We start from the raw sequence: 16,751 nt of genomic DNA, 5'->3' as shown, positions 1-16,751 counted from the left end.
AGAAGAGCATCCTTCCAGAAAGGCAATTTCTACATTTTTAACTAGCTGGGTCACTTTGCAGGAGTGACTTAATCTCTCTAATCTTCATTTTCTTCCTCTACAAAATGGGAATGAGAATGACAGTATTATGTCAAGAATTATAGGAACTGGGCTTCCCTGGTGGCGCAGTGGTTGAGAGTCCGCCTGCCGATGCGGGGGACACGGGCTCGTGCCCCGGTCTGGGAGGATCCCACATGCCGCGGAGCGGCTGGGCCCGTGAGCCATGACCGCTGAGCCTGTGCTCCGCAACGGGAGAGGCCACAGCAGTGAGAGGCCCGCGTACCGCAAAAAAAAAAAAAAAAAAAGAATTATATGAACTAACACAGGTGAGGTCATTAGCACAGGAGCTGGTGGACAGTGAGTTCTCAATAAATGCTAGCAAAGGTGACGCTACCGATGATGACTGTGACATTGAAGAGTAAGTAGAAGAAATCTTTATGTAAACGATAATCCTGTATCTTTAGAGGATATCTTCCTTTAAAAGTCTTAGCTAGTGTCAGTCGTAAACTTGCTCCTTCTTTTCCTTTGTCTACAAATGTTTGCCAGTGTTCGGTTACAAGAGAGGCTGCCTATGGAAAATCTTTGAAAGATTTGGCAAGACATTGGAGTGGTCAGGATTGCTTGATTTGTCCGAGACAGATCTCACGCTTCTGATATAAATGCACACTTCTTTACATATATAAAACTTAAAAGATGCCTGGGACTCTGAGGTCCGTCCGGGCAGCGGCCAGCTCCTGCCACTTTAGGAAGTGGTCCCAGCATGATGATGTCCCAGTCTGGTGAGAACATGGAGGGGCAGTGACCCTGTGTTTATTTCCTTGTTGATTTCCCTTCCTTGGCTCCAAGCTCATTTTCCCATTGCCTGCAGGAAAACAACATCCAGGGGTGCGGTAGGACTGACTTGGCAGCCCTAAAGGTGAACAAAAGGATCCTGGCTTTGGCGAGAGCAAAAGGAAGTTGGAGGGAGCCTCGGCCCCATCCCAACCAGAACAGACTTGTCGTTGATGCCCCTGAGTGGCTGCTCTGCGGCAGCCGCTCTCCCTGGAAGCTCCCCAGAGGCTGCTCTCAGGTCGATGCATCGACTCCGTGCAAAGCCTGCAGCAGGGGCACAGGACGAGCTGATTAACTCCAGGGCAGAGTGCTTCTCGTGCGTGTCTGGAAGACGGGGCACAGGAAAGAGAAGGGAAATTTTCCTGGGCTACTGCTGAGTCAGAAAAACTGAGCTCCCAGATGGACTTTACCCAGAGGCCTCACACGGCTGGAAACTGATCCACAATGCAGCAAAGGTAAGAGGCCTGCTTCCTCCTGAGGGTGGTATTTCAGGCAACTGGGGAAAAGTTTGCCCCTGACTACGGCAGCCCAGCCTCCACCCAACCCACCACACACACACACACACACACACACCAACTTGTTGAGAAGAACCTAGAAATATCTGTCTTTTTCAAAGCACTCTAGAAAGGCCTCAGGACATTTGCTCTCTTTATGTTTGATTTTTTTTCTGCATTCTTCATGGACACCTCTTCCTTTACTTTCAAAAATAAAAACTACTTTTTTATTTCATTTTTCACTGGCCAAACAGGTCAGTAAAAACGTAAGTAATCCCACTAATGGTGACTGGGTTTATATAACATTATTCTTTATCAGTATTCAAAACACATTCACAGGTTTTGTCCCATTTCTACCGGAGAAATGGGCATTGCCACTGCAATTTTATCCTCGGAGACACTTAGGTCCAGAGAAATCGTGATTTGCCCCGCAGCACGTAGGAAGGTGGGTGACAGACGGCTCATCTTGTCTCCACTGCTGCCTCTTTTCAGTAGAATGGTGACTCTCCTTTCTAAACCAAATACCAGACTACATTCCCTGCCACATATTCTGGCAAACGTTCTGATGAGAGGATGGAATTTTAGCAACTGGAACTCTCCTGGATAATCCAGATGTGGAGAGTCACAGTAGCCAGGACTACACCGCCATGTTACGTATCCCTGTTTACTTCCATCCCTGGGCATGGATGCCAGTTCAACAAATGTCGATAACTGATGGCCCCAGTGCCCAGCTCTGGGTCACATGTCAGGGCGTGGTGCAGACCGTATGCCCAGGAGGTGCTGAAGGAGTACAGAGTGGGGCCTGAGAGAGGAGGTTGTGTGTGAGAAGACTCTCCACAGGAGGAGAGCTTCACACTTGGACTTAGCATGAAGTAGGGACTTGTACTGAGGGAGAGCATTTCGGATCAGCACAGCCCCCCAGGTAGGGAGGGAGTGGGCATTTACAGCAAGACTGTGACAGCAGGGCAGGGAGTGAAGAGCACGGACCGGGGAATTAGACCATCTGGACATGAATCCTGGTTCCACCACCTACTAGCTCTATGTTCTGGGGTAACTCAGTTAACCCCTCTGACCTCAGTTTTTTGATATGTAAAATGGGAATAATGGTGATACCTACCTCAAGGAGTTGTCTTCAGGTTTCAATGAGATAATGCATGTAAAATCTTTGCTGGTACGTAAGTGCTCAATACATACTAACTATTTAAATACCATGTGCCTGGATCCATGGGAGATGCTGGGGATAGAGATGAAGGGAGCCCTACTCTCCATTTGATCACAGTGTTGTGCGTTAGTTGTGTGCCGCTAACTATATGCCGTATAGTAAGGGCTGTGGGACGGCAGAGGAGGGATCTACTCAGTCTGTGAGATTTTGGATGGTTGTTCTGGGCGGCCTATTGGAGGAGGTGGGAAGAATTTTCACAGCAGAGGCCCTGTGTGTGGGAAGGTGACATAGAACAGAGCTACACGGATTTGATTTTGAATAGCAGCTTCATCTCCACCAGATGCCTAGCATAACCATGCCAGTCTGCTCAGGCTGCCGTAACAAAATACCACAGCCCGCATGGCTTAAACAGCAGAAACGTATTTTGTCATCGTTCTGGAGCCTAGAAATCCAACATCAGGGTTAGGCTACTCTCCTTGGCTTGCAGACAGCCACCTTTTTGCTGTGTCCTTGCATGGGCGTTCCTCTGTGCACCTGTACCCTCGGTGTCCCTCTGCATGTCCAAATTTTTCTTTTCTTATAAGGACACCAATCAGTTGGATTAGGTTCCACCCTAAGGACCTCTTTTTAACTTAATCACCTCTTTCAGGGCCCTATCTCCCAATCCAGCCACATTCTGAGATACGGGCTTCAGCATATGCATCTGGGAGGATACAACTCAACCCGTAACAATGAGCCTGTTACTAAGCCTTTCCAAGCTTTAGTTCCTCATCTATAAGACGGGGACGCTACTTTAAAAGGAGAACCATTGTGATGATTATAAGAACACATGAGCCACCTATCCCAGTTTCTGACCCTTAGAAGGCGCCCAATAGGCAGTGGTGGTTATTATCAGCATTTTAGACCAAGCCTCAGATGAACATGGGATCCCCTGCACAGTCCACATTCCAGATAGACACTAAAGAACTGGGCCTTAGTTATCCCACAGACTTCCCCAGAGGACAAACGGGCCCTCAGTGTTCCTACTTCCTTGGTTGTGGCAGGGAGCCCATCATCAGTTACGTGAAGTGGCCGGCGTAATCAGCCCATAGATACTGTGTTCTCTCTCTCTCTTATTCAGTAACCTGTCCTTTCTTTACTAAATGAGTGGGGTGAGAATGCGCATCTCCTACACCTCAACAGAGAACCAACATGAAGCAGACATACCCTGATTCTACTCTTGGAACAGCCACTCCAAGGTTTATCCTCCCAACGCAGCCTCTGGGTACCTGTGTCCTGGCAAGTCTGAAAAACATTATAATTCCAACCTAAGATATCCACTACATGTAGATGTAGATATAGGTATAGATATAGATTATTTTGAAAAATCTCAAACTTACAGAAAAGTTGCACGTACACTACAAAGAATTTTATACTATATTTTTCCTGAACCCTTTGAGAATAAGCTGCCAAAGTGATGCCTCATCTTCCCCAAATACTTCAGTGTGCATTTCCCATAAACAGGGACATTCTCCTACGCAACCGCAGAATCAGGAACTTCATGTCGATATGTTACTATTCTCTAATCCTCAGACCCCAGTACGTTTTCATTAATTGTCATTGGATCCTCAGATCAAGTTTTTGTCAGTTGTCCCAATAATAGCCTTGATAGCACAAAGAGTCCTTTCGAATCAAGCACTGCATTTAGTTGTCACATCTCCTTAGTCTGCTCCAATATGCAACCTTTCCTTGGTGTTTCTTTCACTTTCATGACCTTGACACTTCAAAAAAATACAGGCTAGTTATTCTGTAGAACGTTCCTCTCTTGGGGTTTGTCTGAATTTACTCACGTCTAGATGCAAGTTCTACAACTTGGGCAAGAATATCACAGAAGTGATGCTGTGCTCTTCCCATTGCATCCTATCAGGCGGCAGATGATTTTAAATTTCCCCGAGATCACTTGATTAAAGTGGTGTCTGCTAGGGTACTCCCCTGGAAAGTTACCCTTCTTCCTTTTTTTTAATTAATAAGTGTTGTCAGAAAAGGACCTTGAAATTATGTAAATATCTCATTCCCAAACTGTCAATGTGCCCTTCTGACATGTTCCCATCATCGTTTGAACACTTCTTTACTTCCTGTTACAATGACATGTTCCAGCTTTAAAATTAACTATTTCTCCAAGGAGCTCTGGTTCCATTATGTGTGGGATTATTTAGAATCCCAATTCTCACTGCTCGGTGTGCTCACTGCTAACTTAGGTATTGCTGTTCCCTGACTCTTTCAGTGGACAGAGCTAGTGTGTGTATATATACATCTATATTATTTCCGTAGATGATCCATATATACTGAAAACCATAAATTCACTCTGGTACTTCCGATTCCAATCCAGCACCACAGGGTTCATCCTAGCTTTCTCCCTTTCCATACCGTAAGTTCCTTCTCTAACACTTATGGAGCCTGATTTCCATTATCCTTAATACACTTGCTTATTCGATCAATCCCTTGAATGTAAACAACTGCTATCATGACCATTGCCCCCTTCCCCACACAGTTGCCCTCCCCATTCCGCTTGGATTCTGACACTGCCCATCTGGGCTCTGGCCCTTGTGCAGGTCAGCCCTTCTCTGGGGCTAATCTCCTTACCTTGTCTGGGCCACCATATCTCCTCCACCCCCCACGAGGGTGACTGCCTTACTCAGCCCACATAATAGCTTTAAGGACTGAATTATTTAGGAAGAGAAGGGAAGGTAAAGAAGATGTTCATTCACTTTTAACATTTTTGAAAAACTCAAAAAAGTCATTCTGTGACCCATGGTGAGCATTTGTGCGAGTATGTGTTGTCACTGTCTTTGTTTTGCGGGGAGCAGTCTCTTCCATACAAATTGGGCATATGTCCCCAGTACCAGGACTGAAGGCATGAGGTTCACACTACTGATTCTATTCCATTCAACACTGTTCCAGTCTATATGGACATGGGCTGCTCACTGTCTACTCGGGGTACCAACAATATTTCCAGGCTGAAAACTACTATTTGGGCAATCACTGCTCCTTTTTCTATTCTGAGTCCTAGTCTGGGCTCTGCCTTATTTATTTATTTAAAACTAGATAGTAAGCACTTACTCGAAACCAGGTACTTGGCTAGGTTGGGACATAGAGATTTAAACCCTTGGTCTCAGCCCTCAGGGAACTCTCAGTCTACCGTGAGATGCACACAAGAGTCAGACAGTTATAAATCTGTGCAGCAAAGTGCAATGTGAGCTGTCTGAACGGCTTGAATCTAACCTAGAGGGCACCTAACCTAGATGGGGTGGGCAGAGAGAAGGTGCCCGAGGGGAACCCTGAATGGGCAGGGAGTAACAAAGTAAGGCAGGGCAGGAAGGAAGGCATAGGGAAAGGTGTGTGGAAGGGCCAGAGGCAAGGGAGGGCTGAAAAGGCAGGTGCAGGTTGGTGGAGGTGTGTCACACATGCCAGGTTAACATGGTTGGATTTTTTTTTTAACATCTTTATTGGAGTATAATTGCTTTACATGGTTGTGTTAGTTTCTGCTGTAGAACAAAGTGAATCAGCTATATGTATACATATACCCCCATATCCCCTCCCTCTTGCGTCTCCCTCCTACCCTCCCTATCCCACCCCTCTAGGTGGACACAAAGCACCGAGCTGATCTCCCTGTGCTATGCGGCTGTTTCCCACTAGCTATCTATTTTACATTTGGAAGTGTATATATGTCAGTGCCACTCTCTAACTTCTTCCCAGCTTACCCTTCCCCCTCCCTGTGTCCTCAGGTCCAACCTCTATGTCTGCATCTTTATTAACACGGTTGGGTTTTAGACTTTAGGACATGAGGCTCTGGAGCCCAACTTTCTCAGTTCAAATCCTGACTCTGCCACTTACTAGTTGTGTGATCTTAAGCAAGTGACTGTTTTGTGTCACAGTTTCTTTCACTGTAAAGCTGGAGATTATAATCATACTTACATCATGGGATTGACGTAATGATTAAATTAGTGATTTTACATAGTGCACAGAAAAATGCATAGCATATAAAAAACATATAACAGAGAGGGAAGACAGCAGAAGCAAGAAGAACTACAATCCTGCAGCCTGTGGAATGAAAACCCCATTCACAGAAAGACAGACAAAATGAAAAGGCACAGGACTATGTACCAGATGAAAGAACAAGATAAAATCCCAGAAAAGCAGTTAAATGAAGTGGAAATAGGCAACCGTCCAGAAAAAGAATTCAGAATAATGATAGTGAAGATGATCCAGGACCTCGGAAAAAGAATGGAGGTAAAAATCGAGAAGATGCAAGAAATGTTTAACAAAGACCTAGAAGAATTAAAAAACAAACAAACAGAGATGAACAGTACAATAACTGAAATGAAAACTACACTAGAAGGAGTCAATAGCAGAATAACTGAGGCAGAAGAACGGATAAGTGACCTGGAAGACACAATGGTGGAATTCACTGCCACAGAACAGAATAAAGAGAAAGGAATGAAAAGAAATGAAGACAGCCTGAGACCTCTGGGACAATATTAAATGCAACAACATTCACATTATGGGGGTCCCAGAAGGAGAAGAGAGAGAGAAAGGACCCGAGAACATATTTGAAGACATTATAGTTGAAAACTTTCCTAACATGGGAAAGGAAATAACCACCCAAGTACAGGAAGTGCAGAGTCCCAGGCAGGATAAACCCAAGGAGAAACAGGCCAAGACACATAGTAATCAAATTGGCAAAAATTAAAGACAAAGAAAAATTATTAAAAGCAACAAGGGAAAAGCAACAAATAACATATAAAGGAACTCCCATAAGTTTAGCTGATTTCTCAGCAGAAACTCTACAAGCCAGAAGGGAGTGGCACAATATATTTAAAGTGATGAAAGGGCACAACCTAAAACCAAGATTCTACCAGCAAGGATCTCATTCAGATTCGACAGAGAAATCAAAAGCTTTACAGACAAGCCAAAGCTAAGAGAATTCAGCACCACCAAACCAGCTCTACAACAAATGCTAAAGGAACTTCTCCAAGTGGGAAACACAAGAGAAGAAAAGGACCTACAAAAACAAACCTAAAACAATTAAGAAAAAAAAAGAAAAAAAAGGAAAAAAGAAAAAAAAGGAAAAAAAAAAGGGGGAAAAAAAAAGAAAAAGAAACAATTAAGAAAGTGGTAATAGGAACACACATATCTATAATTACCTTAAATGTGAATGGATTAAATACTCCAACCAAACGACACAGGCTCACTGAATGGATACAAAAACAAGACCCATATATATGCTGTCTACAAGAGACCCACTTCAGACCTAGGGACACATACAAACTGAAATTGAGGGGATGGAAAAAGATATTCCATGCAAATGGAAATCAAAAGAAAGCTGGGGTAGCAATACTCATATCAGATAAAATGGACTTTAAAACAAAGAATGTTATGAGAGACAAGGAAGGACAATACATAATGATCAAGGGATCAATCCAAGAAGAAGATATAACAATTATAAATATATATGGATCCAACATAGGAGCACCTCAATACATAAGGCAAATGCTAAGAGCTATAAAAGAGGAAATTGACAGTAACACAATAATAGTGGGAAAAAAAATAATAGTGGGACACTGTAACACCTCACTTACACGAATGGATAGATCATCCAGACAGAAAATTAATAAGGAAACACAAGCTTTAAATGACACAATAGAACAGATAGATTTCATTGATATTTATAGGACATTCCATCCCAAAACAGCAGATTACACTTTCTTCGCAAGCGCACACAGATCATTTTCCAGGAGAGATCACATCTTGGGTCACAAATCAAACCTCGGTAAATTTAAGAAAATTGAAATCATGTCAAGCATGTTTTTGGACCACAATGCTATGAGATTAGAAACAAATTACAGGGAAAAAAACCATAAAAAACACAAACACATGGAGGCTAAACAATACGTTACTAAATAACCAAGAGATCACTGAAGAAATCAAGGAGGTAATAAAAAAATACCTACAAACAAATGGCAATGAAAACACAATGATCCAAAACCTATGGGATGCAGCAAAAGCAGTTCTAAGAGGGAAGTTTATAGCAACACAATCCTACCTCAATAAACAAGAAAAATCTCAAATAAACAATCTAACCTTTCACCTAAAGAAACCAGAGAAAGAAGAACAAACAAAACCCAAAGTTAGTAGAAGGAAAGCAATCATAAAGATCAGAGCAGAAATAAATGAAATAGAAACAAAGAAAACAATAGCAAAGTCAATAAAACTAACAGCAGTTCTTTGAGAAGATAAACAAAATTGACAAACTTTTAGTCAGACTCATCAAGAAAAAGAGGGAGAAGACTCAAATCAATAATATTAGAAATGAAAAAGGAGAAGTTACAATGGATACTGCAGAAACACAAAGCATCCTAAGAGATTACTACAAGCAACTCTATGCCAATAAAATGGACAACCTGGAAGAAATGATCAAATTCTTAGAAAGGTATAACCTTCCAAGACTGAACCAGGAAGAAATAGAAAATATGAACAGACAAATCACAAGTAATGAAATTGAAACTGTGATTAAAAATCTTCCAACAAACAGAAGTCCAGGACCAGATGGCTTCACAGGTGAATTCTATCAAACGTTTAGAGAAGAGCTAACACACATCCTTCTCAAACTCTTCCAAAAGATTGCAGAGGAAGGAACACTCCCAAACTCATTCTGTGAGGCCACTATCACCCTGACACGAAAACCAGACAAAGATACTACAAAAAAAGAAAATTATAGTTCAATATCACTGATGAATATAGATGCAAAAATCCTCAACAAAATACTAGCAAACAGAATCCAATAACACATTAAACGGATCATACACCATGATCAAGTGGGATTTATCCCAGGGATGCAAGGATTCTTCAGTATATGCAAATCTATCAATGTGATACACCATAGTAACAAACAGAAGAAGAACAACCATATGATCATCTCAATAGATGCAGAAAAAGCTTTTGACAAAATTCAACACCCATTTATGATAAAAACTCTCCAGAATGTGGGGATAGAGAGAATCTACCTCAGCATAATAAAGGCCATATACAGCAAACCCACAAGAAACATCATTCTCAATGGTGAAAACCTGAAAGCATTTCCTTTAAGATCAGGAATAAGGTAAGGATGTCCACTCTCGCCACTATTATTCAGCATAGTTTTGGAAGTCCAAGGCACAGCAATCAGAGAAGAAAAAGAAATAAATGGAATCCAAATCAGAAAAGAAGAAGTAAAACTGTCACTGTTTGCAGATGACATGATACTGTACATAGAGAATCCTAAAGATGCCACCAGAAAACTACTAGAGCTAATCAGTGAATTTGGTAAAATTGCAGTATACAAAATTAATGCACAGAAATCTCTTGCATTCCTATACACGAACAACAAAAGATCAGAAATAGAAATTAAGGAAACAATCCCATTCACCATTGCAATGAAAAGAATAAAATACCTAGGAATAAACCTACCTAAGGAGGTAAAAGACCTGTATTCAGAAAACTGTAAGACTGTGATGAAAGAAATCAAAGATGGCACAAACAGATGGAGAGACACACCATGTTCTTGGATTGGAATAATCAATATTGTGAAAATGACTCTACTACCTTAAGCAATCTACAGATTCAATGCAATCCGTATCAAATTACCAATGGCATTTTTTTTTTACACAGAATTAGAACAAAAAAATCTTTAAATTTGTATGGAAACACAAAAGATCCCATAGAGCCAAAACAATCTTGCAGGATAAAACAGAGCTGGCAGAATCAGACTCCCTGACTTCAGACTATACTACGAAGCTACAGTAATCAAGACACTGTGGTACTGGCACAAAAACAGAAATATAGATCAATGGAACAGTTTAGAAAGCCCAGAGATATATCCATGCACCTATGGTCAACTAATCTATGACGAAGGAGGCAAGGTTATACAATGGAGAAAAGACAGCCTCTTCAGTAAGTGGTGTTGGGAAAACTGGACAGCTACATGTAAAAGAATGAAATCAGAACACTCCTTAACACCATACACAAAAATAAACTCAAAATGGATTAGAGACCTAAATGTAGGACGGGACACTATAAAACTCTTAGAGGAAAACATAGGAAGAACACTCTGACATAATTCACAGCAAGAACTTTTTTCACCCACCTCCTAGAGTAATGGAAATAAAAACAAAAATAAACAAATGAGACCTAATGAAACTTAAAAGGTTTTGTCCAGCAAAGGAAACTATAAACAAGATGAAAAGACAACCCTCAGGATGGGAGAAAATATTTGCAAATGAATCAATGGAGGAAGGGTTAATCTCCAAATATATAAACAGCTCATGCAGTTCAATATTAAAAAAAACAAACAACCCAAGCAAAAAATGGGCAGAAGATCTAAATAGACATTTCTCCAAGAAGACATACAGATGGCCAAGAAGCACATGAAAAGATGCTCAGCATCTAAAAGTGGAAGCTCAGAAATGTCAGTAGTGCATCATACTTTAAAGCTTCTAAGCATCAAAAGACACAATCAACAGAGTGACAAGGCAGCCCATGGCATAGGAAAAATATTTGCAAGGCATATACTTGATAAGGAGTTAATATGAAGACTATATAAAGAACTTCTACAACTCAACAATAAAAACAACCCAATTTTTAAATGGGCAAAACAGACATTTCTCCAAAGAAGATATTCAAATTGCAAATAAGCACATGAAAAGATGCTCAGTGTCACTAATTATTAGGAGATGCAAATCAAAACCACAAGGAAAAGGAAATACCACCTCACAACTATTAGAATGTCTGCTATCAAAAAAAAAAAAATCCGCAAAATAACAAGCGTCAGCGAGGATGCAGAAAAATTGGAACCCTTGTGCACTGTTGGTAGGAATGCACCATGGTGCAACCACTGTGGAAAATGGGAAATTGGTATGGTGATTCCTCAAAAACTTAAAATAGTACTACAGTATGAACCAGCACTTCCATTTCTGGGTATATACCCAGAATAATTGAAAACAGGAACCCAGATATGTGTATACCCTTGTTCATAGAAGCATTATTCACAATTGCCAAGGGATGGAAGAAACCCAGATGTCCATGGACAGATGAATGAATAAAGAAAGTGGGGTATAAACATACAATGGAATACTATTCAAACTTAAAAAGGAAGGGAATTCTGACACATACCACAGATGGATGAACGTTGAGGACATTATATATTAAGTGAAATAAACCAATCACAATGGGACAAATACTGTATGATTCCACTCATACGACGTACATAGAGTAGTCAAATTCATAGAGACAGAAAGTGGAATAGTGGTTGCCAGGGGGGAGGAGGGAATGAGAAGTTTTTGTTTAATGGGTACAGAGTTTCAGGTTGGAGAGAGGAAAAGAGATCTAGAGATGCATGGCGCTGATCGTTGCCCAGTAATGTGAGTGTACTAAGTGCCCCTGAGCCGTATGTACCCTTAGAAATGGTGAAAATGGTCCATTTTATATTATGTATATTTTACCACAATTTAAAATAATAATTAAGAAATACCAATAAAGCCTGGCTTATTTTCCTTATCAAAGGGATTCTGGAAAAAATGGTTAGGCGAACTTGTAGAAGGAAAAACATCCTATTATTTTTAGAGAATTTTCCACATCTCAGAGTTTCCTAAAAATGTTAGAGAGCTAAATTTCAATACTGGAATTTTATTTTAAAGCTTTTCTCTGGGAAGGTGAATACATAAGAAAATAAGTCTTGGTCAGAATTGGGCATGCTCTCAAAAACGAGGTATTGTCTGCTAGATCACAAAGAACCTACAACTCTACCAATGATATAAGGAGACTGTCTCCTAAAACAAATAACATCAACATCCTACTGAAGATACAGAAATGAAAGAGGCACTGCAAGGTGTGTTTGGTTATTCAATTGTGTGTGTGTGTGTGTGTGTGTGTGCGTGTGCGCACGCACACACTCCTAAAACATTTTAAGCTTATAGTTCTTGACTGGTGGCAGGGGAGCCAGGTATGTGAAAGGAGTTTAAGAAACATCTACACTGATGGTCCCTTCTGCACTGAGAGGCAGAGGAACAGACCCAGCATGAGGCTGACTCTGAATTAGAGGTCATAGCCTGTGTTGGGAGAAGCATCTACCCAGTCCCTGGTTCTGGAACAGGAAGAAAAGAGGAACTGACGCAAGAAGGGGCTCTTCCTCCCTCGTTCCTGAATATCTGACCAGGAGGCCACCTCTGACCCCGGAGGAGCCTTGCCTCTAAGCTCACGGGTTCACTTTATGCCCTCAGGGGCTTTAATTTCCTCATATGTAAAACTAGAACAATAATGAAATGCTAGAGGGCAATGGGGCTTCATTAACCATAAAATAGATGCGGGTTTTTATTTATCTGTGTTCTACTTCATTCCACAGAGAAACTGGTGGCTACAGCTGGCAAATGCAAAGTAGAACAGTGGCTCACGCTAACATGGCCCGTTTCTGGCCAGCAGAGGGTTTTTAATTTTTTATACTTGCCACCAACATCTAAAAACCAGAAGATTTCATATAAAATCCAAATTTCAAATTCTGTTACAATGTAGTAAAAACCTAGCCACACTGGTCCCACTTTCATGCCTTGATTCACTCACCTGGCAGATGTGGGTTGGGTGACAGTTCTGTGTCAGGCACTGTTGTGGGTGCTAGGGATATAGCAGTGGTAAGAGAGAGTAAACAGATAAATCAGATAATTGCAGAAAATGATAAATGCTGTGAATAATCACGGTTCGGGGCTAGAGATTGACAATGGGGGAAGGGGACAATGCTATTTGAGTAGAATGGCCAGGAAGGACCTCTCTCTGTTTGCCACAGTCCACTCCATGCCCTATTACCCCACTTACTTCAGTCATTTACTGCTACCTGCCTGGCAATTAGAGGCAACTGAGACTAAGAACATACAATGACGGGAAATATAATGAAGAATTTAAATTAGGAACAGGGGAAATGTACATAAGATTAGGATAACAAGAGCAGAGGAAATAAGAATCAAGTGTGCATGCCACAAGAGTCTTCATCATTGGTAGAGCTGGGCATCAGATTTAAACCTGAACTTCCTGGCAACTAGAGCAAAAGGGAGATATGTCCAATGACATCATCCTCATTTTCAGAAAGGAAGAAAGAAAGCCATTCCTTTATAGGTACAAAGCTTTCCTCACCTAAACTTGGAGTAGAAATTGACCACATCAGACTTTATAAAGGGAACTGTGAGTGATATAGTGATCAATATCTTCACCAACACATTGACAGAAGTATGGTCTGTATGATCAGTCATTCATTCAAAACCCTTTTGTCGAGACACTAACAGAAGCACTGGCCATGCAAAAATGCCTGTTGTTTTCCCTTTTTTCCCTGGTGTCCAGAGATAAGAGATGAGGGCGTCTCTTACGAGAACATTGTTATATGAAAGGTCAAGATGATGCCATGCAGACCTCTGCTCCTGCTGATTTCAATTCACAGAGTATCAGAAGAATGGACAGAATGCCTGTCACTCAAACTCCCTTCCATAAATCTATCTTCTCTCAGCTGGTTAGACAGAGGGAAAGTAAAGAGTAGAAGTAACAGTTCTTTGTGACATTCCTCAGTGACAGCCACTCCTATTACCAAAAGGCAATTTCTGTGGTCCTTGAACCTTTTGACTTAAGTAAATCTCTTTCTTTTTATGGACTAGCCCAGCGGGGAAATGCTAATGGTTACACATCCTGACTGCTTACTACTGAGACCGGCCCACGTGAGGGAAGGAAGTTCCTACATCTATTCATTCAGCCCCTGCACAGGAAGCCTCTGCCACACTCCTAGGCTGGTGACCAAACACTGGGAAATCTAGCCTGTCTTCTAGAATGTTCCTAGGCAGTTCTTTCATGGCTTCAGTGTCCAAAGCTTCCTAAGGGTTCCCTTGCCAAAGGAGCCCAAAGGATTCTTGCTTTGTGTTAGCTCCATTGTGTACGCCCCAAGTACAGAGCATACCTATGTTTTTAAAGGTGTCCCCCTGCCCCCATGAGAAAACACACAGGCAGAAATATAGTTAAACCAAATTTTCTGCCCTTCGTTTTTGGCCCCGGGGGCTGCCTGGCTGAGTGCTTGTCACCGGGATTCTCTCCTGGCTCACTGGCCATTTTGCGGGCTCACTCTCCTGCAGTTGGCAAGAATCGAGGCATTGTCTGAGGGCCAGGGCCAAGCATTACTTCTCCCTCACTCTTTTGAAAACTGAGAAGAGCCTTTTGACTGTGCTGGTTATAATCCTTACCCAGACTTCCTCCACTCCATTACCATACCTCTCTGTTACTCTGACTAAATACCCCCTTTGAGCCAACCTCACAGAACTGGTTTTCTGGGTTTGCAACAATGACCTTCCAGAAACACCCTGAGCTCAGTCTGGCTCGAGCCTCACAGTCTCTGCTTGGCCATCTGGCAAAGAGGCCCTTCTGGTGCCAAAGTAACTGACCCCACGTGAGATGTTATCCAAGTCACTTGACATGGAATCCTGCTCCGTCCTGGAACGGGACAGCCCAAGAGTCCCCAAGGATTTGCTCCAAGAGTCCCAGCTAGTGCTGTGTTTCTGACAAACTTCATTTTGTAAATTTCTTTCCATGGACCATAAACAAATATTTAGGCTTACATCTACACACACGCATAAATACCTCAATATAGACTACATTGTTTTTTTTAATTTAATTTTTATTTTATATTGGGGTATAGTTGATTTACAATGTTGTGTTAATTTCAGGTGTACAGCAAAGTGGTTGTTATACATATATGTATATCCATTCTTTTTCAGACTCCTTTCTCTTATAGGTTATTACAGAATATTGAGTAGAGTTCCCTGTGCTATCCAGTAGGTCCTTGTTGATTATCTATTTTATATATAGTAGTGTGTATATGTTAATCCCAACCTCCTAATTTATCCCTCCCCCTACCACATCTCCCCTTTGGTAACCATAAGTTTGTTTTCTATGTCTGTGAGTCTGATTCTGTTTTATAAATAAGTTCATTTGTGCCATATTTTAGATTCCTCATATAAGTGATATCACATGATATTTGTCTTTCTCTGTCTGACTTACCTCACTTAGTATGATAATCTCTAGGTCCATCCATGTTGCTGCAAATGGCATGATTTCGTTCTTTTCTTATGGCTGAGTAATGTTCCATTGTATATATGTACCACATCTTCTTTATCCATTCCTCTGTCAATGGACACTTTGCTTGCTTCCATGTCTTGGCTATTGTAAATAGTGCTAAGACTACGCTGTTTTAACTTAAATCGTTTTTCATTCATTTCTTTTACCACTAAAGTGAGGTTCAAAATACAGTGCATCCAACACACCCATCGGGCTTTGTTTCTGAAGGGTAAGTGTTATCATTACTAAGACTTTTAGGGTAAATGCTTTGTAGATTAATAAAAACTTGTCACCAACATGCACTGAGTGGCCAGGAAACACCTGGAAAAGGTACGTTGAGTTCAGCAGGTGCTCAACTTGTGAAATAATAATAATCGGTCACTTCCTGAGCTCTTCTCATGTGCCAGACACCATAAAACTCTTTACATGGCTTGGCTTATCTTGTTTAATTCACATGATTCTGAAAGGTACTATGAGAATTTCCATTTTTCAGGTAGGAAAACTGAGGTTTAAAGAGGTTAAGTAACATGCCCAAAGTCACCAAGCAGCAGGACTGGGTTTGAAACCAGGTCCGTTATACTTCAAAGCTCTTAACAGGAGGCAGAAGGGAAGGCAGAGGAAGGTGGTGAGAGGGTGAGAGGTCTTGGGTAGCCCACCCTTCACGACCCCTCGAGCTTCCTGATCAACTCTCTGCGTCCATACTGTGGTGTTTGTCTGTTTAATGGACAAAGAACCGCTTTTTCAGAATCTCCATCAGTCATTTTCTCTGTTCGCTCTGATTGACACCCGATTAAATCATCAAGATGGAGGTTTCCCAACCTCGCCAACACTGGCATTTAGGGCTGGATATTTCTTGGAGGTGGAGAGCTGTCTTGTAACATATTGAACAGCATCCCTGGCTTCTGCTCACTAGATGCCAGTAACATCTCCCCAGTTTTGACAATCAACAATGTCTCCAGAAGTTGTCAGATGTCCCCTGGAGGGCAAAACCACCCCATACGGAGAACCACCGCACTTGATACAACGAGAGGTGAAAGGAGATTAAAGTTGCAGAGGTGATGGCGAAATTCCCC

At 41.6% G+C, this 16,751-nt stretch overlaps 1 protein-coding gene across 3 annotated transcripts in view; it reads left to right on the top strand.

The window, feature by feature from the left end:
• The first annotated feature begins 1,000 nt into the window (after positions 1-1,000).
• The window catches only part of LNX1 (ligand of numb-protein X 1), a 200,907-nt gene continuing 185,156 nt past the window's right edge, over positions 1,001-16,751 (top strand). For 2 of the 3 annotated variants that reach the window (XM_067735956.1, XM_067735953.1), the window contains exon 1: positions 1,006-1,325. The gene's annotated coding sequence lies outside the window, so the exon portion shown is untranslated. Of the gene's footprint in view, positions 1,326-16,751 lie in introns of all 3 variants that reach the window. The other variant, XM_067735957.1, reaches the window with a different exon arrangement.

The sequence above is a fragment of the Pseudorca crassidens genome, chromosome 4, assembly GCF_039906515.1.
Source record: "Pseudorca crassidens isolate mPseCra1 chromosome 4, mPseCra1.hap1, whole genome shotgun sequence".
NCBI classification, from domain to species: domain Eukaryota; kingdom Metazoa; phylum Chordata; class Mammalia; order Artiodactyla; family Delphinidae; genus Pseudorca; species Pseudorca crassidens.
This window is presented reverse-complemented; position numbering and strand designations above follow the sequence as displayed.